Source organism: Protopterus annectens, chromosome 13.part0 (assembly GCF_019279795.1).
Source record: "Protopterus annectens isolate FY-2018-M chromosome 13.part0, PAN1.0, whole genome shotgun sequence".
Lineage (NCBI taxonomy): Eukaryota > Metazoa > Chordata > Ceratodontiformes > Protopteridae > Protopterus > Protopterus annectens.
Genome location: NC_056747.1, coordinates 1,221,000,024 through 1,221,019,482, shown reverse-complemented (window position 1 = coordinate 1,221,019,482; position 19,459 = coordinate 1,221,000,024).

The following is a 19,459-nucleotide window of genomic DNA, read 5'->3' as shown; positions in this document are numbered from 1 at the left end:
TACACACACATATATATATATATATATATAGATAGATATAACTATGTGTGTGTGTGTGTGTGTGTGTGTGTGTATAGTGTGTATATATATATATATATATATATATATATATATATATATATATATATATATATATATATATATATATATATATATATATATATATATATATATATATATATATAGTGATCTATATCAGAAGATAAAAGATTCAGAAAGTTGAACTTCATATGGTCGAGACCATATGATCGACTTTCCGAATGTCAAACAAGACAAAACAACAAAAATCTGCATTTTTGCAGGGCTGTGGCAAGGGGCCACCCCACATCCCTTCATATTATATATACCAACACTGAGATTGCAATACAGTGGGGAAAAAGGTAAACTCCTGATCCCCACTGTACCACAATCTCCATACAAAAAATTTGACGGTTTGGAAAGTCGATCATATAGCTGGACTATATGAAGTTTGACTTTCTTAAACTTTTATCTCCTGAAGACAAACTTTCAAACATTTATTAGATACCTACTCAGTTTCTCCCTGTTTAAGCATAGGGCAGTGGCGCGCAAATGGGATCGGGGGGAAAATAAGAAAATAAACCTAAAATAAGCATTCTAACTAAAATCAGTATTCTGCCATGCAAGTCAATGGCAGGCAGAAGACAATCTGGCCATTGCGTAGTGGTTGCTAAGGGGGGAGGCTCAGTGTGAGACATGTAACTATGCATTAGCAGGCAATCCTATGCAAATGAGGGGAAGGATAGTGAATCCCAGTTTTCCCCTGCATGTGAGGCAGGTCCCAACAGTGTAAGAGTATGAATAGCTGGGTGCAAGACTAGGAGGTAGGTGACATCATGGGTTGGTGTGTCAGGCATACTGTAAGCGGATTGGAGCCGTGTGGCGTGGGTTTGCTCCTAGTTTAGCACAGCTAAGCTAGGGAGTGTGTCTAAACCTGCCCAGCACTCTTTACAAAGTGTAAGCAGGTGTGCGTGCCACACAGTGGGTTTTATACTAAGAAAACAGAAGTTATACCAGGAAATAGCAACAGTGTGTACATTTGAGCACTATGTTTGTGCAGCACACACACGGGCTTAAACAGGAAGGCAATGCGAAGGAAAAACAGCAGTGGGAAGTTAATTAAGGAGAATTAGCTTAGCTGGCAGGTGAAATGTATCAGAATCAGCCAATTACACAGACAGCAGACCAGCCCAGCACACCACTATAAACTATGCAAACACCTTTCCCCCTTGTTTTTCTCCCAAAAACCCTGCACCACCAGTGTATACAAATGGAGAACTTTTACAAAACGAAAGCAAGAGAAAAAATGTTAGGGGCTGCTTTTGCTGTCATAAACCAGCATGTGCAAGAGGCTGAGGGTGGTGAGGATGTGAATGCTAATGACCAACCCACAGTGAGGAGGAGGAGAAGGGTGTACAGACCCAGGGAAACCTACCAGGGGCTACATGAGCTGGAGATAGTGGAGCGCTATAGGGTGGACAAAGACCTCCTACAGCATATCGTTGAGCTGTGCCGGCTACACCTCAGACACAGAACCAACACAGGGAAACCCATCCCAGTGGAAACCAAGGTATGTGTAGGCTTAAGAATACTAGCCACAGGTACCTTCCAAAGGCCAACTGGGGATATCATGGGGATCTCACAGGCATCAGCATCCAGGGTACTCCACCAGTTCCTTGATGCTATGTCAGCACATGCTGGTGAGCACATATATTTCCTCAACACCCATGAGGCATTGGCCAGCAATATGCGTCTCTTTCAACAAATAGCAGAATACCCTGAAGTAGTGGGTGCTATAGACTGCACACACATACACATAAAATTACCACCCCATGAGCAGGGCAGGGTCTACATAAACTGCAAGGGCTTCCCCTCCATCAACTGCCAGGTCGTGTGCGATGCCCAGGGCATTATAATGAATGTGTGTTCTGGAAGCCCTGGGAGCTATCACGATTCCCACATCTGGCATCTGATGCAGCTGTACCAGAGATTCGCCAGTGGGGACATCCCATATGGGCACCTAGTGGGGGATGCTGGTTATGCACTGGAGCCATGGCTAATGACACCCATCAGAAATGCACACACACCCGAACAAGAGCTCCATAATGAGGCACATGCACAAACAAGAATCATAATAGAGCATGTGTTTGGGATGCTCAAGTCACGGTTCTGGTGCCTGGACACATCCGATGGAGCCTTGCAGTACTCCCCAGCTACATGTACCCAAATTTTCATGGTATGTGCCATGCTACACAACATGATCCCGCGGAAACAGCTGCAGCAGGAACAGTACTGGGCAGGGCCACACAGCCCCCCACCATTGCCAAGGCCAGCACAGGCACAGAGAGACTCAGAGGAGGAACAACCTAAGCCTGCACTTGTAGGCAGAAGGAGACGTGCACAGTATGCCTTGGCTTTGGCAAAGAGGCAATGCATAGCACACATACTGACACAGTAGGAACCCAGGGAATGGAAACTGTCTCTGACTCGCACGTACAGTAACAGGTATGCCAAAAATGATACTACCTGTGCTTTACCATGTATAGGGAGTGTACTATGTGCATCGGACATTGTCACATAGTCAGCTCTCCAGAACTACCCTCAATACTGACACAGCTGTAAGGTAAGTCACCCTTCCTATCAATCACTGAATGCAGTAGTATGGTCTGCTAGTTGTATCGATGGTATGGATGTGAGCATGCAAGGAAGGGAATTGGGTGGCTGAATGGGATGGCAGCAGACAGTGGACAGCTATATGTGCAGTATGAAACCATAACAAATACTGGTGTCAACAAAGTAGGTAGTAACAGACAAGGTGAAAAACCCACTGCAGGACATGTGCTGGCCCAAATGTGTGTCCATAGGGCACACACATGCATGTCATGGAGGTTCACGTACCCAACAACAGTCCCACCCAGCCAGCAGGACAGGTGTAGATGAACACAAGGAAAGGCTGTGCTAAGGTCTTCAATGTATGGCAATGGAGATCAACCCCCCCTCCAGACCTACACAGAGAATAACAGGTTGGGAAGTGGGATGTCATTCATGAAGGGTAGGAAGTCTGAAATGGCAATGTAGGTCAATAAAACCTATAAACTGTACTACACTGATATACCTGTAGTTTGCAGGATAGGTCAGAATACAGTTTTAAAAGGAAGCCAACAGACTACCAGAAATACCAGTGTGGTCAACAGTTGGCAGGTGTGCCCCCCCAAACCCTATGTAGAAATGTATTAGCATCCATGTGTTGGAATAATAACATTGAGCACACAGTACCTGAGCTTGCCAAAGTAGAAGGATGGATTGTGGCATGTGTACAATATGCAGAGCTCTGAGTGTCAGGTTGATGTGTGGAGGCCAACAGGGTATCTGAAATATCAGGTGGGTATAACAGAAATGTCTACAATTGTCAGGTGTGCCCCCCCTCCCCAATCTTATGTAGTATAGCAGTAGTATCTATGTGTGGGTATCACAGCAGCAGAGTACAGAGTACCTGAGCTGCCCCCAGTTATAAAGATAGAATGTTGCATGTGTACAATATGCAGAAATCTGAGTGTCAGTTTGTTGTGTGGAAGCTAACAGAGTACCTGACATAATCAGGTGGTTGTAGGACATTTCCACAGTTGTGATGTGTACCCCCACAAACCCTATGTAGAAATGTATTACCAGCCATGTGTGGGAGTAATAACAGTGAGCACTGAGTACCTGAGCTGGTCAAATCAGCAAGATGGATAGTCGCATGTCTACAATAGGCAGAGTTCTGTGTGTTAGGTAGTTCTGAGTGGTATGCTATGTGAATGTGTTCAGCAAATAGCCATGGATGGTGTGTCCTGGTGTCCAATGGTCAGCACTGCTGATGACTGGGCCAAGTCCACACAACTGCAGTGCCAAACAGACTGGTATCCAAGCAAGACATGTTGCAGCAGTAGACCATATGATTTGTACAGATGTCATAACTGTCACCATCTGGAAGATGGACATGGCATGAGTGTTGGCCCAGATGTACACACAGTACACAGGTGGAAGTACCGTAGAGAGAGACTGTTTAAAATTTCACAGTGAAATGGAGACAGCCTCCATTTGTACATACAGATTCACAGCACATCAGTTGGTTGTGTAGTATGGGAAACTAAGATGTACTGTAGACAAACACTGGCAGTCCACAAAAGGCAGAGGTATGATGTATGTAGAAGCTAGTGGTGTACATCCACTAGCCAGCAGCAGGGGAAAGGGCCATGTATACCTGTGAGGTAGTTGCAAGTAGCTACCCTAGCACACATGCAGCCAGTCCGGCCCAACATCAGCTTCAGGTTACACACAGGACACCTCCCTGCTGCTGTGAATGAGTACAATATGATCCCCACATTACTATGTGAATACTCACAGAATGCAGCATGCTGAAGAGGTGTCCCACGCAGGTGTGTCCATAGCTGTAAGATGCACCCTGCCAGCATCCACACCAATGGATTGATAAGGACAGAAACAATTGCCATCACCACCTTGCACACCTATCCTGTCAACCCAGGGGAATACATTGCCTTGCAGCCTGGGTCTGTACAACTGACAGAATGCACTGGCCTGCTACAGATAGCCTGCATCAGTACCCAATGCCCCACTGTCCTCTGTCACAGGTCTGTGTCATGTCTGTACCACCACTGTATGTTACCCCATGGACTCCCACATAATGACAAAACACAGTCCACAGAACACAAATGCAAGGACATGTTGACAGATCTCAGTAGTATGTTCATCATGTTCCAATGCATGAACTGTGGACCAACCTGTACATACTGCTGGGATGGAGTGGCAACTATATACCTATCAGATATCATGTGCATAATGGTAGGAAGAGGACAGATTAATGGGGGGTAGCATTGGCACCATGGAGTGTGTGAAGGGTGAAACCCTGATGTGTGCATATACTTATCATAGCTTCAAACACTGGGCTGGGTGGCCACAAACCTGCTTGCAAACCAAATTGTGAAGGGTTAATGAACAGAATAATGAGCCCTGCCTCTGGATAACCTCAGTGAGTCTGAATACCTGGGAGGTATGGCCACAGCACGATATGGCCATTCTGTCATGGTGATAATTGTAGAGGCATGGGAACCACAGCCACAACAGCACCAAGGTGCTGGACCATATACACAGACTCATCAGCAAGTGTCTGCAGTTTCCACACAGAATGACATGAGTGTGCAAGAATATGTAGGTTGCTCACCACATTATTGGACAAAGCTGCATTCAACTTGTAATTTTCAGGAACCTACTGCCAGCAAAGATGTATACCTGTCAGTAGTTGATGTCAGTAGTTGATGACATAAAACATCAGAGGGTAAAACACCACATATCACTGAGTATTCCTGCCAACACCAAAACCATGTAGCAGAAGCACCACAGACACAATTAGCAACAATCTCACTAGCCTTTGCCCAATGTCGACCCACATTGTCAACCAATCTACAGATATCCTGCAGAAGCAGGTTACTAGCTGTAGGTGTACAGCACAAATACCTGCACTGGAGTACAACCTCTCTGGAATGGAGTCACCCATGCAATACAGACACTCATACTGGGCATGTTCATGCACTTAGAGAAGGGAAGGCCATGTCAGAAAACAAATTACAGAAGGGTCATACTGGGCATGCTCACATACTTAGAGAAATGAAGCCCATGTCTGGAAACAACTGTGGACTATACACAGAAGTCAGTCAGAGATGTCTGTGCAATCTGTGCAAACACTTCACATTGCACACCAGTCATGCTCTGCACACACAACGGATGAGAATATGAACATATATCTAAGGGCAGCACACTATAACAGCTCAGACATACACATAATAGATGTGGAAAGAGAGTGACAGACAGTGACAGACAGCTCCCTTCTCATGAGGCCTGTCCCACACAGCATACTCCCATTTTGCAAAGACATATGATGTGCAAATGTCCATCACTGTACACAATTGGCCCTGGTAGCCTTCCAGTCAGTACACCTTACTTTGCCTTTCTTTGGCAAGCCTGCTGATGTCATTCCCTGTGAAATACACCTATGGTGAAGGAGTATCCCAATAATCTCTGCGGTGTGTTCTGTAACTGCATAATGCTCTAGTGTGCTATAGTAGTTAGGTAGGTGTTCTAATCCCATTCGTGGCAACTGTGAGTCTGTGTGTGCATATGTGTAGGGCCCAATGCTTTTGAGGACAGTCATTACACCTGTCATTCCCTTTCTTTGACAAGCCTGCTGATGTCATTCCCTGTGAAATACACTTATGGTGAAGGAGTATCCCAGCAATCTCCATGACACATTATATAACTGTGTAATGCTCTAGTGTGCTGTAGTAGGTAGGTGTTCTAATCCCATTCATGGCAACTGTGTGCGTATGTGTAGGACCCAGTGCTTTTGAGGACAGTCAGTACACCTATCATTGCCTTTCTTTGACAAGCCTGCTGATGTCATTCTCTGTGAAATACACCTTTGGCGAAGGAGACTCCCAGTAATCACTGTGGTGTATGCTACCTAGGTAGGTGTTCTAATCGCAGGCATGGCAACTGTGAGACTTTTGGTGTGTGTCCATTTGTCATACATATCCTGTGTGAAGCACAAAGCAATGTGGAGCGGGTTTTGCACTTTTCCTATTTGTTGGGCCTATTAAATGTCATAATGTCCACCTTACAAGCATAACAGATATCAAACGCCACAGTGTCTGGGGTACACAAGCTATACCCCCACATTTAACATCATGGCATGGGGAACAATATAGGCAACACCGGTATTACCCAGAGAACACTCTGCACCCATGTCTCGGACACAGACACACTTGGCCAGACAACAACCACTAAGTTGGTAGTACCCTGCATATTGCCCCCAGATGGGAACGATGGTGTGATTGTAGTGGACTACAGAGGACATGGCACCCTGTCCCATCCCTAAAATAGGCAATGCATTGCATACAGTGCTCCATCGCTATGTTCCCCAATGGACACCTGCTACAACTGGCAAGCCAGCAAATGTTACCCACAAAGGCCATGCCATGCCGTATACACATGCCCTGTATGGACAGATGCCACTGACACCAGTGAATACTGAGGTGGTAACAGGGGTAAGCTGCCTGAAGGTATCTGGGTGTACATTACCATTCAGTTCACCTTGGGTAAATGCAGGCCTACTGATTCCTGCCATACAGACTGTTCTGTTTGTCAGTGCGATTATGATGGTTTCACTCATGCCTTTTTATATCACAGATGCATCCCATTGTGTCTACTTTGGTATGTACCCCCTAGGGATTGTGTACAGACTGTAGATGGAGGCTGCTGGACTGTACATCTGCATTATTGACAGTTGATTGCTTGTTATCCTGTGACCCAATCTGTGTCTACTGTTGTACTACTTGAAGGCCTTGGCCTGGACAGCAACATATGTACTCCTTTCCAGAATACTGTATACCTTTAAATGTTAGACAGTTGCATTACTCTGTCTAAACATATTTCAGAGTATACACAGCTATATGACATGGCATACAGTACTGTAGTAGTAAACAAATAAAGCTTCCCCATGCATGCAAACCTGTGTGATGTTATATCCCGTGACCTGTCTGTTGGTATATGTTGCAGGCAACAGGTGTCACTTGTATGTTTGGCTTATACAGTGACCATGTGGTATGCTGGTGACTGTAACCATAGTGGCTGTACCATATTGCCTGCACTCTCTACATATGTATCTCCTATACTTATGTCTGTGTATGTGTAGTTACACACACACACACACATATATATATATATATATATATATATATATATATATATATATATATATATTATGTGTATATATATATATATATATATATATATATATATATATATATATATATATATGTAATGTATATATATATATATATATATATATATATATATATATATATATATATATATATATATATATATATATATATATATATATATATATGTATCTGTCCACATTGTACATCCTCTATGGTAGTCACACTGCACTGTATGATATGTTACCAATACCAGCCTGACAGCATACAGGTGGGATGGAGTACTGTTAACATCCTGTGCCCATGTTGTGTCAGGTCCTTGGTTTGGGATTTGTGTTCCTTTGTCAGTGTAGGGAGCAATGCTTTTGATGCCATTCACAGACACTACAACCTCCATTGCCCTACTCTGGCAAGTCTGCTGACATCATCAACTGTGAAATACACCTCTGTGGAGAAAATATCCCAGTAATCTCTGTGGCACGTGCTATAACTGTGTAATGCTGTAGTGTGATAAACTAGTTAGGTAGGACTTCTAATCCCAGCCATGACAACTGTGTGTGTGTGTTTGTAATTTGTAACCTGTGTGGAGGTGACTGTGACTCTGTAACACCTGGACCCATTGAGTAGCCGGTTTTGTAATTTTCCTATATGGTGGCCATATTATATGTCACAATGTTCACCTTACAAGGATGACAGATGTCAATCAGCAGAGATGCTGGGGTGCTAATCCACACCCCTACATGTGATACAAGGCCTGGTGAACAAAGTAATCAACCCTAGTAGTACACTATGAACCTGTTTCTCATACACAAACACACCTGCCTAGACAACTGCCACTATGTTGGCATTACCCTGAATACTGTTCACAGATAGCAAGCATGGTGTGATTGCAGTGGGCTATAGAGGGCATGGCACCCTGTCCATCAGTACAATAGGCACATAACTGAAGACAGTGCGCCTTGACTACGATCCCCAATGGATGCCTACAACATCTGTGGTGCCATCAAATGTGATCCACAAAGGACTGTCCATGAGCACGCCCTGCCACAAGAGGTCAGGAGTGGCACATGTGATGATAATCTGTGTACATAACATGGGCCAGACCCCTCAGGTACAGTTCCACATGTCACTGTACATGCGTGTGGGAGGTATGCACATCCCAGACACCATCTGTGTTATGGACTAAGGAACACATACATGGCAAGCAATGCACAGCATTGCCCACACGCAATAGTTTCACAGGTGACTGGATGTTGAATACAATACCCAGCTATGTGGAGAAACCAGACACTACACCCCTGAGCCACACTGCAGACCATTATCATGTCACCTGATGCCAAGGTATACCCATCACCTAGCCTTGTATATCCATCTGGCACAGTCGACTGCTACACACCCGCGAAGCAATGCACCCATGCATGTCAGTACTTGCACCCTGTGTCTGTGTGTGTGTTGTATGCTGCCTATGACCACATTCACAATCACTTCAACCCCCACTGGCATACTGAAGCATGCTGTCTGATATCAGACACCTCCACATACCCTTTGCTCATATAACCTCTGTATAACCCCTGAGGTACATGTGATACCTGCACAGTACTGTGTTGTGGCAATCTAACTAGTAATGAGTTTTATCCCTGGCCCTGCCAAGTGTGTCAATGTGTGTGCATCCCTGTGAGAGTGTGGCTGTGTTGACGCTGACACCTGTTCATGCAAACAGGCACATGTACTAGACCTACCGTGTATCTACCATATCACTGTTGCAGATGTCACTCACCATATGTTTGGAGGACTCCTTAACATGTAATGTATGTGGCGCATCTAATGACTGCGTAGACATTTTTAGCAGTACATAGTCAGTCAGGGTTTTGATACCCTGGACTGGTAGGTGTGTGCCACAAACATGCTTACGTTTTACTCTCCCAATCCTCCCTGAGTAATCTTTGCCTCTGTCTGCCTCTCTCACTCCCTCTCTGGTGGATGTGGAGACTTACACCTGCTTTGCTTAGGCAGCAGCATGTGTATTGTCAGTGATGCTCATGATCAGCTGATGGCCTCTGCACGAATTGCAGCCCTCCTCTAGCTGATTGCATGTGGAACAGATGTGGTAACATTCCCATAGCCAATTGCATGAAAACACACTCAAATATCTAGGAACATCATGTTGGTGTTGGGCCTTTGCATTCACTGTGAGCAGGAACTAGATCTGTTGTTTGGCAAACAGCATCACAGATGGATTGAGGACTTACCTCTGACAACATACACTGTGGTAACAGGCCAACACACAGGAAGGAGATGTGCCTGTCTGACTACAGACTGTAAGTGCTGCTACTATACTGCAGTTGGGGTAATGTTGGTTTAACAGGGTGTGTGTGGATATGGCTGCCCTACATGGTTTAATACTTGTCATGTCAGTACTATGTTTATGAGGAATCCCCATCTGTAGGGTCATCTGCAGACTGGGCAGTGTGTGGTGCCTTGTGTTCCTTCCTTGTGTTACCCACAGAGCACCTATCTGTCAACTGCAGAAGGTAGTGTGAGGATTGCAGTCAGTAGATGGTGTCAGCCAGGAGAGTTACTGACTTCATATCCCTCATAGGACATATGTTGGAACAAACCCTGTTACGACAGTACATGTATGAGGTTAGGCAAATGCTCTGCCCACTACACTATTGCTGTGCTGCTTCATTTGCATATATCTTCCTTGTTATCCTCTTTTGCCTTTTAAACTGCTTTAACCATGGCTAAGCGATGGGCACACCCGCGCACCTACGGTTAGCTGTACTCAGAATTTAAAAAATAAATAAATACAAGGGTTTCTTCATTTTATTTATATGTACTGTTGCTGTTGTACACATGGGGGACTGTTGATGGGGGTATGCGGACACCTATAAGAGTCTCGCTTATTTATTACCACTTTCTGCTGTTCTACATTGCAGGGGCATGTTTATTCTGAGAGCTCTGCTCTCAGACACACCCCCTGCACTCGTACATGCTCTGTGTAAGCCTAGGAGCTCGGGCAGCGTGCCTTATTAATATGCATGGCATGCTGCCATCCTCCTCCTACACGAGCACTTCCATGCAGGACTAAGCTAGTCCTGCACAAAAGATTAGTGAATCCAGGGGTTTATCCTTCATTGCTTTAATGATGTATTCATCCAAATATCCCTAAGAATTCCTGCAATAAGTGTTTTTTTTTCATTATGTTCCTGTACTATATTTTTCTAATTTTCTCATGGTCATCTAGTGTTATCTTCTACATACAAATCTTAGACTGGTATTTTTTACTTCATTGTTTTACAAATGTCTTAATCCCTTCAAACTCTACATTTCCCACAAGTAAGCATATTTCATAACAAGAATATTTATTGTTAAATTGTTCCTCCCTTCTTTTTTACCTTTCCAAACCCATAATATAACGATGTAGCATATACTGTCAGATGTATTAGTCTCAAACCTCCTTCACCTTTACCAGATACTGCACCTCTCTATTACCTGGGTTTAAAACTGATCCACATGTTATATTAAATACTGTGTGCAATACTTCCCTTTCTTCACTGCTAGGCATCACATAAATATTCCTTAAATGCACCAATTTTCTTAACATTGCAGAATTTATCATGTAAATATTCTTTCTGAATGATAATTTGAAAACTTTCCACCACACACTTATTTCTTTTATTTATTCAGTCATTTTTTTCCCACTGCTCTGTGATTATTTTTATTTTACCAAATGTAATTCCTACAACCATAAGTTCCTTTAAAACTGTCTTTAACTTTCGCTGTGTCTCTTAATACTTTATTCTCTCCTTATTTATTCACAAATCTGAATTCTCTATTTTTCATTCAGTTTTGTTATACTTTTTCTAATCTATAACTTATTTTTATCACCATTATTACATCATTTGCATAAGATTAAAAAAATGGTATGTTAATCCTATTCTTCAGCCAATATTTTCCTCCTTGCAATTTTTGGCCTAATTCTCATACTATAACATTCATAATTAGTAAACCACCACCCCAAACAATTTAAGCTAGCAGCCAAGGACCACATTGGTAGACACTGGTCATGCCACTGTACTTCCCTGATTATTACCTTTATAATTCTGCCAAACTAATTTTCTAAAACCTAGTATTAACTAACTTAGCATTAACTGATTCGGCCTGTGCTTCCTATGTAACCTTCTAATGCTTCTTCTATACCCTGTTCCCTGAAATTCTTATATAACTTTTTAAGTCTCTGCTACTGAACATACAAACCCCTATATTTAGCATACTCTCTCTTTTTAAACCAAAAACATACAACTCATTTCGATTTTTAACATTAACCTTTTTGTATATAGTTACTTGCTTTATCTTTCAATAGTATACATGTATATATTTTTTTGTATTCTAACTACCCAAACTTTCCTATTGTGATTTTTTTTTATGGAAATGTATCTGTCTTGCTGTGTTTTATTTGCATTGTAAAACTTCAGAGCTTTCCTCCCCAGGCCTCCGCTGAAAAAGAGCAATAACTCAATCGAATACACCCAGTCAACAAATGTAAAACAAATAAATAAATAGTACAAATAACACACTAATCATGGAGCACAGAACCTCTGCCTTACCTTAATTTCTGAACTTTACCAACCATGCACTGAATCAGTCACCTTACTGTTAACATAGACTGAGTTTATTGTATTCAATTAACTATCCTAAATTCCTATTGAAAACAAATTTTATATAAACTTTTATGCTTTGCATTGTGAAAAGTCTTATGAACATCTCTCACAATCATTTTTGCACCAGTTTCCCTTTCTTATTATATCCTCTACTATTTACCTTATGACTGGCACCATTTCTTTAAATCCTGGAATGAAACCATTCTGTAACACACTTTCAAATCTTCTTTGAAAAATATTTATTAAAAATCTTGTAATCCATATTATTCAAGAGTATCTCCAGATTAAAATAATATGTTTTCACTTTTTTCCATGCAAATTCTACCACCCCCTCATATATTTAACTTCTTATAAAACCTTAATTCCTCCATTTATTTAATACTTTAAAAATCTTTTTCTCCTACAGTCTTTCGACTTTATATAAATATTAAAACCTTACCATCCTTACCGGGCATCTAAATCTAACTAAGTGCTGTATTTAACTCCTCCAAAGTACTTTTCTTTCCAAATTTGCTTTGGCATGTTTGAAACTTTTTAAAGTTCAATTTCACTTGCTGTCTCCCTTTCTTTTTAACATACATTTATTTTATGTATTCTTCTACAATAGACATGATTTCTTCCTGTTTATGCATCATCTTACTGTACTTATTGATCATCTATCTTAATGATTTTCTTTTCTTTCTGTACTAACTTTTCCAATTGTGGAGTGGCCTCTTCTTTCTATCATTTTAAATAATGTTAATGTATGTATAATATTTTTTTAAACTTTGTCCCTATTTTTCCTGCACACTTCTTTCTTAAAAATGCTCTGCACTGTTTTTCACCAATTATTCCCATTATTGCATATATTGTCTCCTCATTCCTCATTTTCCTTGTTAATATGTTAAATTCCAAAAATCGAGTTTTTATACTTTGCTTTGAAAAATAATTACCCTTCTGTCCAAGAATTATTAAAAAAAATCATACTCAAATAGTCTTTTCACATAAAATTCTCGGTGCCTTTCTGTTATTTTTAAACCTTCTATTTCCATCCAGATCACAACATAATCTGAAAAAAAAAACTGTTATTAAACTGCCTGTGTTTACTTCCTTTATTCTCTCTGATACTAAAGAAGTAATCTACTTCTGTTTTATATTTCTTCTTCTATAATCATATACTAGATACTCCTTTCTAACCTATGTTCAAATTTCCCTATTTCATTACATCTTTCATTTATTAACATCTTGTCTAATGTTGTGTTCCCTTTCACATAAATCACAATTAAACATTTTACATAATTATAACATCCATATTTTCTATCACATAAGATTTAATATCCTCACACAACTGTTCCCTCATAGTCATTTAGACATATATCCATATTACTCAAAACACACTCTTCACCCATCTTATGTCTATGACTGTAACTCTCCCTGTTCTTACTATGCAGTAATCAAACACTGTTACTTTTTCATTAAATAATATTACACCTGAACAAAGGTCCTGACTAGATTCCATATCACTGTTTTCCCACAATTTTTTTGTCTGTATTTTATTTGTTTCATTAATAAACCTCAAGCCTTGTAATGCAATGATATCAAACATCAAGTGTACTACACCACTGCAACACACATATTCTTCTAGCATAAATTGTTATGCTATTGAGATTCAGTGAGATCAGTCTAACATTTCTATTTCCCTTCTTAGCCAGTACGTCAAAATCTACTGCCAATCATTAGCGGTCCGGAGTTCCGCTGTGGCGACCCCTAACCGGGAAAAGCCAAAAGAAACAAACAATTCTCTCACCTATAGATTGTTTCTGATATTGAAACCTTTCTTTTTCACTTTCTAATGCCTCCTCTGATTGCTCATTTACTCTAAGTAATGTGAAAGTAGTCTTTATCTCAACTTCTACTTCTTCTACTCTAATTAGCGTATTATTTTCTATGTTCTACAATTGTTGCACCTCAGCACTCTCTGATACTAAACTTTCCTGTACGCCTACCCTTTGTCCTTCTCATTTCTCATTTTTGCCTTCAGAAATACTCTCCTCTGTAAATAAAACATGTCACTTCTTCCTTATTTGTAGTTTCCTGTCCTTCTTTATAACTAAATCAAAAATGACAATTTCCTTTCAATTTTTACATTCTGCTTTACACCTCTTAATTCTGTGTCCCTTTTTCTCACATTGGTAACATCTAGTTGTTTTATATTCATGTATTAAATCTGATGTTTCTCCACAAAAGAAGCATGCTTTAGGTTATCCAAAATAACTTACTCCTGCTACAGAAATAATGCCAGGCAAATATAAAATTTCATTTTTCCCATTTTTTTTAATTACTTCTGATATCCTCCTCCATTCCACACATTGATATAATCTTTAGATTTCATGAAATTTAATAGATTCACATATACTTTCTAAAAATGCCTTACGAAATTTTTCTCAATTTCATCAGCTGCAAATTGTTTGCATACTTTTTATACAATTTTGTTTCCTCACCTGTTAAGATACAATCATCAAAAGGAAAAACATTACATTTCTTTCGCATTGAAACAAAAATCTTTGGATTAAGGTATCATTTTCAAAAGTTATGTTGCAAAATGTCTTGTTTCCAAGATGTATAAAAGATCTAAAGTCTTGGACACCATAGTGTAATGAAACTATTATATTGCCCTACAGATTGAATCTATCAATAACACAGTGTGTGTGCCTGTGTGTTAAGCTTGATACTTAGCATTAGCTATTGTCTTCAATTCTTCATTTGTACTTTGTCCTGCTTGCTTATATTATCCTTCACTGCCAAAGGGTATGACTTTCTTAACTGGCTTTCATTGTTGTCCATATTGGCTTTCATTTTATCTTCAAAATATTTTCCTCCTCTTCTGTAAATTCACTAAAAATCCTGTCATATTGTGCTATGGAATCATAGAATATTCTGCCATTTCTGACTGTTGTATCAGTCCAACTAATTTTTCTTCACAAATATCACCCAATTGCAACTCTGCAATCAACATATCCTAGTTCAAATATTCATTCCTATGTAGCTTCTTCCTTAGCCAAATCAGTTGAAGTCACTAATTCACTGCTCTCTCTTTTTTTAATATCATTATGTTCTTGCTCATCAATGCTTACAATATCTCTTCATGAAGACATACTGAACTCCTTTACGCTACAGCTCCTCCCAACTACCCTCCCACTAGGAACAGCAGTTATGTGTGCTCTCTACTGCCCCTCTCAGAAGGAGTTGGGGAATTTTCCCTTGTTCCCTGGCCAAATTTTCCCTAATCAATATAAATAATGCCTCAGGTGTCCCCTGAAAAGAGGTCACTATCCAAATGGGACTAACCTGGTCAACATAAGCAAATAAATAAATAAATAAATATCAAACGCGCACACATTACAAAGTATATGGGGGAAGAACAGTGCCTGGATCTGGTAGGAGGATGGGAATAGAAGTGGGGGAGCAGCAATTATATTGATAATACCAAGTGAAATAGAGGGTATAAAGGGGGCACATTACAGACTCAGGAGAAGGAAGGGATTATGGAATTTTGGTCACAATTAAATGTAATGAAAGAATGAATGAATGCATGACATATGGTAATGCCAAAGGAATGTATGGCATTGCATGTGATTGAACTGATTTTTATAAATGTCAGCTGTTGGCTAGGTTGTCTTACAACAGATGAGAAAGGATCCATCACAGACATATTATGAGGGACTAATTAATAAAACTCAAATAAGAGTTTGTAAAATAATGAAGAAAATGAAATGAGGAAAGCTGTAAAGCAGTACCTAAAACCAGGGATGCAAACTGTAGATAACTGGAGAAAGCAGCAGAAAGTGAAGAAAAGAGCTAATCTAAATTACAGGCACCATTCCAGAACAAGACACCATGTTATGCTGTGGGAATCACAGATATGTGGCAAAGGTGGTAGGAGATGAGCATGGGTGCAAGCCCAACAACCATGATCAGTTAGTCAACCCAGGGCAGAAGTATCACAGAGACCAGTCCTGATGGTGGTGGGGACAGGGACAAAGAAGGGGACAAAAAGACATCATTATAATTGCATGGAATATATTGGAGTCTAAAAGTCTATCAAATGGAGAAAAGATGCATAACAACCTAAAAAGGTACCATGCAGGAAACTGCTGGTACTGCTGACAAAGTAAAAAGTTAATGAAAGACAGAAACTTACTGAGTTGTGAATTTCCAAAAAGTGAATAGGACCATAACGCATGAGGAGAAAAGTCAGGGGAGCACTTCTACTTAGGAAAAGTTCTCAGGTAAACCCTAAAAGATGAATAAGTCGTGAGAAGGGGAGATGGATCATCTGTAAGGGAAGGATATGGGAGCACAGGGATGGACAATAGGTAACTTAACTTACATGCACCAAATAATGATAATTTTGAATTCTTCACCAACATTTTTGAGAAAATGGAACAGATGTGAAAGAAATGGGTGGAAGTCATTGAAAAGAGTTTGATATTATAGTGGAGTTAGGAAGTGAAAGGCTATATGGGAAAAAAGAATACAGACAGAGCATGAATGAAGATGTGAAGAAGAGCATGATGGGAGGGTTGCTGGAAAGACCAGTGGAGAGAGATACATCCAAACAAAAGGGAATATACATTTTTATGAAATAATCTGGTCTAAGATAGTAGACTGGACAGGTATTTGGGACAAGAGACTTGAGAAAGAGTAATGGGGGTTAAGATATTGGACGGCTACCTATTCAACCATGCAGCAGTTAAATGCATAAGGAGAGAGACAAACCAAGGTAGGTTGGGGTGGTGATGGGCTAGTTATAAATGCAAAGGCCAGGAGGCATTACTTCAGCTTGCAGAGGAAGCAGTCCAGGAATGGGAACAGGGAAATTAAAGCCTAGAAGTAACTTCACTGGATGGGACAAAAACAACAGTAAGAGGGAGATCATGAGGAAGGGGGGAATAATAATGACAACAATACACAAGAGGTAAAGATAATAAAAACACTTCCAAGTCAAATGCAAAGGGAAATATGGAGAAATCCAGAGGAGAGAGACAATGCAGAGGGAAATGGTGATTAAAAACAGAGCTGGAGGATAAATGTATTTTGGCTGTAGAAATGGAGAGATGACAATGAGAAAAATTACTGGTAGGTAGGAGGAAAGCAGCATGAACAAACCAGGCCAAAAAAGTAACTAAATAAACAAATCAAGGAGAAATGCAAGTGCCTTGAATTATAGATGAATTAAGAACAATATTGGAAGAGGTCTGGTAGATCATCAATGTGCTCTGGCAATTCTACTGGAGCCTACACAAACAGAATGATGTTTAGACCTGCAGAGAGTGTATCAGGAAAATAAAACAAAATAAAAACAAAAAATCAGAGAGGAATAAGCCAGCATATGAGTTGTGACATCAGAGATTACTATGGAAGATATCAAAAAGGTGGTGAACAAAATGATGTGTCTAAACTGTTTAAAATGAAGGAAAGGAAAGCAGGGGGACATGGGTGGGCAATGTCTCTGAATTCTACAAACAGGGATTTGAAAGAGTCTGTGGAGTCCTAGAAGAGTAATGTTGCCATTTATGCAGCAAACTAGGATGTTTTTGTATGCCTAAAGAAAGTGGAGAGTGGTTGGAGTAGGAATTATAAGCTTATGTCATTCATTAATGCAGATGTGAAGATTATGGCAAAGCTCATGACTGAAAGACTGGATAAGATGTTTCCAAAAAGGAATATGAAGAACAAAATGTGTTACTAAGCAATATGCTAGTGGAAGACAACTGTTACAGAGTAAATGATTTTATAAAAGGGGAAAGGATGAAGGAAGTAATTGAATTATGTGACCTGCAAAAAGCTTTTGACATGGTAAGCAGAAGTTTCCTTTGGAAAACACTGGAGGATAGAAGGATTTAGAGATGGTTAATGAGTTCAAAGTGATACACAAGGTGCCAGAACTGGAAGCCCAGGCTGAATGAGGCTTGCATGAAATCATGGTAGAGATCTAGACAGGGGTGCCCACTATTACAAGTACTATTCATTCTGATTGTAGAGGCATCAGTACTGAAGATCAGAAGGTACAGGAGACAATGGAAAGAGAAAAAGAAATGAGCACAATTCTTGCTATCTGTAGACGACTGCATATTCATGCCATCCAAAACAGAGACCATGCTGCAGAGGGTACTTTCTCTTTTTGAGAGATTTGAGAAGGCCTATGGGTTAAAATGTAACAGGAAAAAATGGTCACGTTTAGGATAGAAAAAGAATATGGTGCAGGGGAGTACAGCAGATAAAAGAAGTAAAGTTCCTGAGGTTCTATGCCGGTGGGAGGTTTGAGGAGATATTTAGAAGATGATGTAAAACAAATAAAGTACTGGAAAGGATAATCGCCATTAGGGTGATGCTCAATCCAATTGTGCTGCATATTTTAAGAAGCATACTAATAGACTAGGATTCACCTAATCTGGCAGAGGTAAAAAAAGGTCCTAAAGAAATGGGCAGAAGGAGGAAGAGGATGCCAAATATGAAAAATGAAGTTGAGACTAATACGGCAGAATGTTAGATGAGGGGGTTACCATACTTACCAATTTATGGCTTAACATTCACATCATACAGTGGATAAGGAACTGGGAAACAAGCACAGATATGTAGAGGATAAAGAATTATAAAGCTGGTTGGAAGAAGTCTAGAAAAAGAATACTGTAGCCACAGCCAAATGGGGCTTCATGAAATGGAGTGAAGTATCTCAAGGACAGGTTTGAGGGAAGTGTGATGTAGGAGAGGTTAAGGAAGTAAGTATGAGGAGATATGGAAGGAACATGGGATAAAATCGTCGAAACATTTGATGAAAACTCATGGCTTCCTACTGTAATTCCAAGAGTTGTATGTGCAAGTCTATGAATTATGAAGAAATAGTAAAAAAATAAAGGAGAACAACAAACGAGAAACATTGCTGTTTTCCCCCTAAACCTGTTTTTTTTTTTTTTTTTGCAGAGAGTTAATCCCCCTGCACATCCAGTGTGGAGGCAAGTT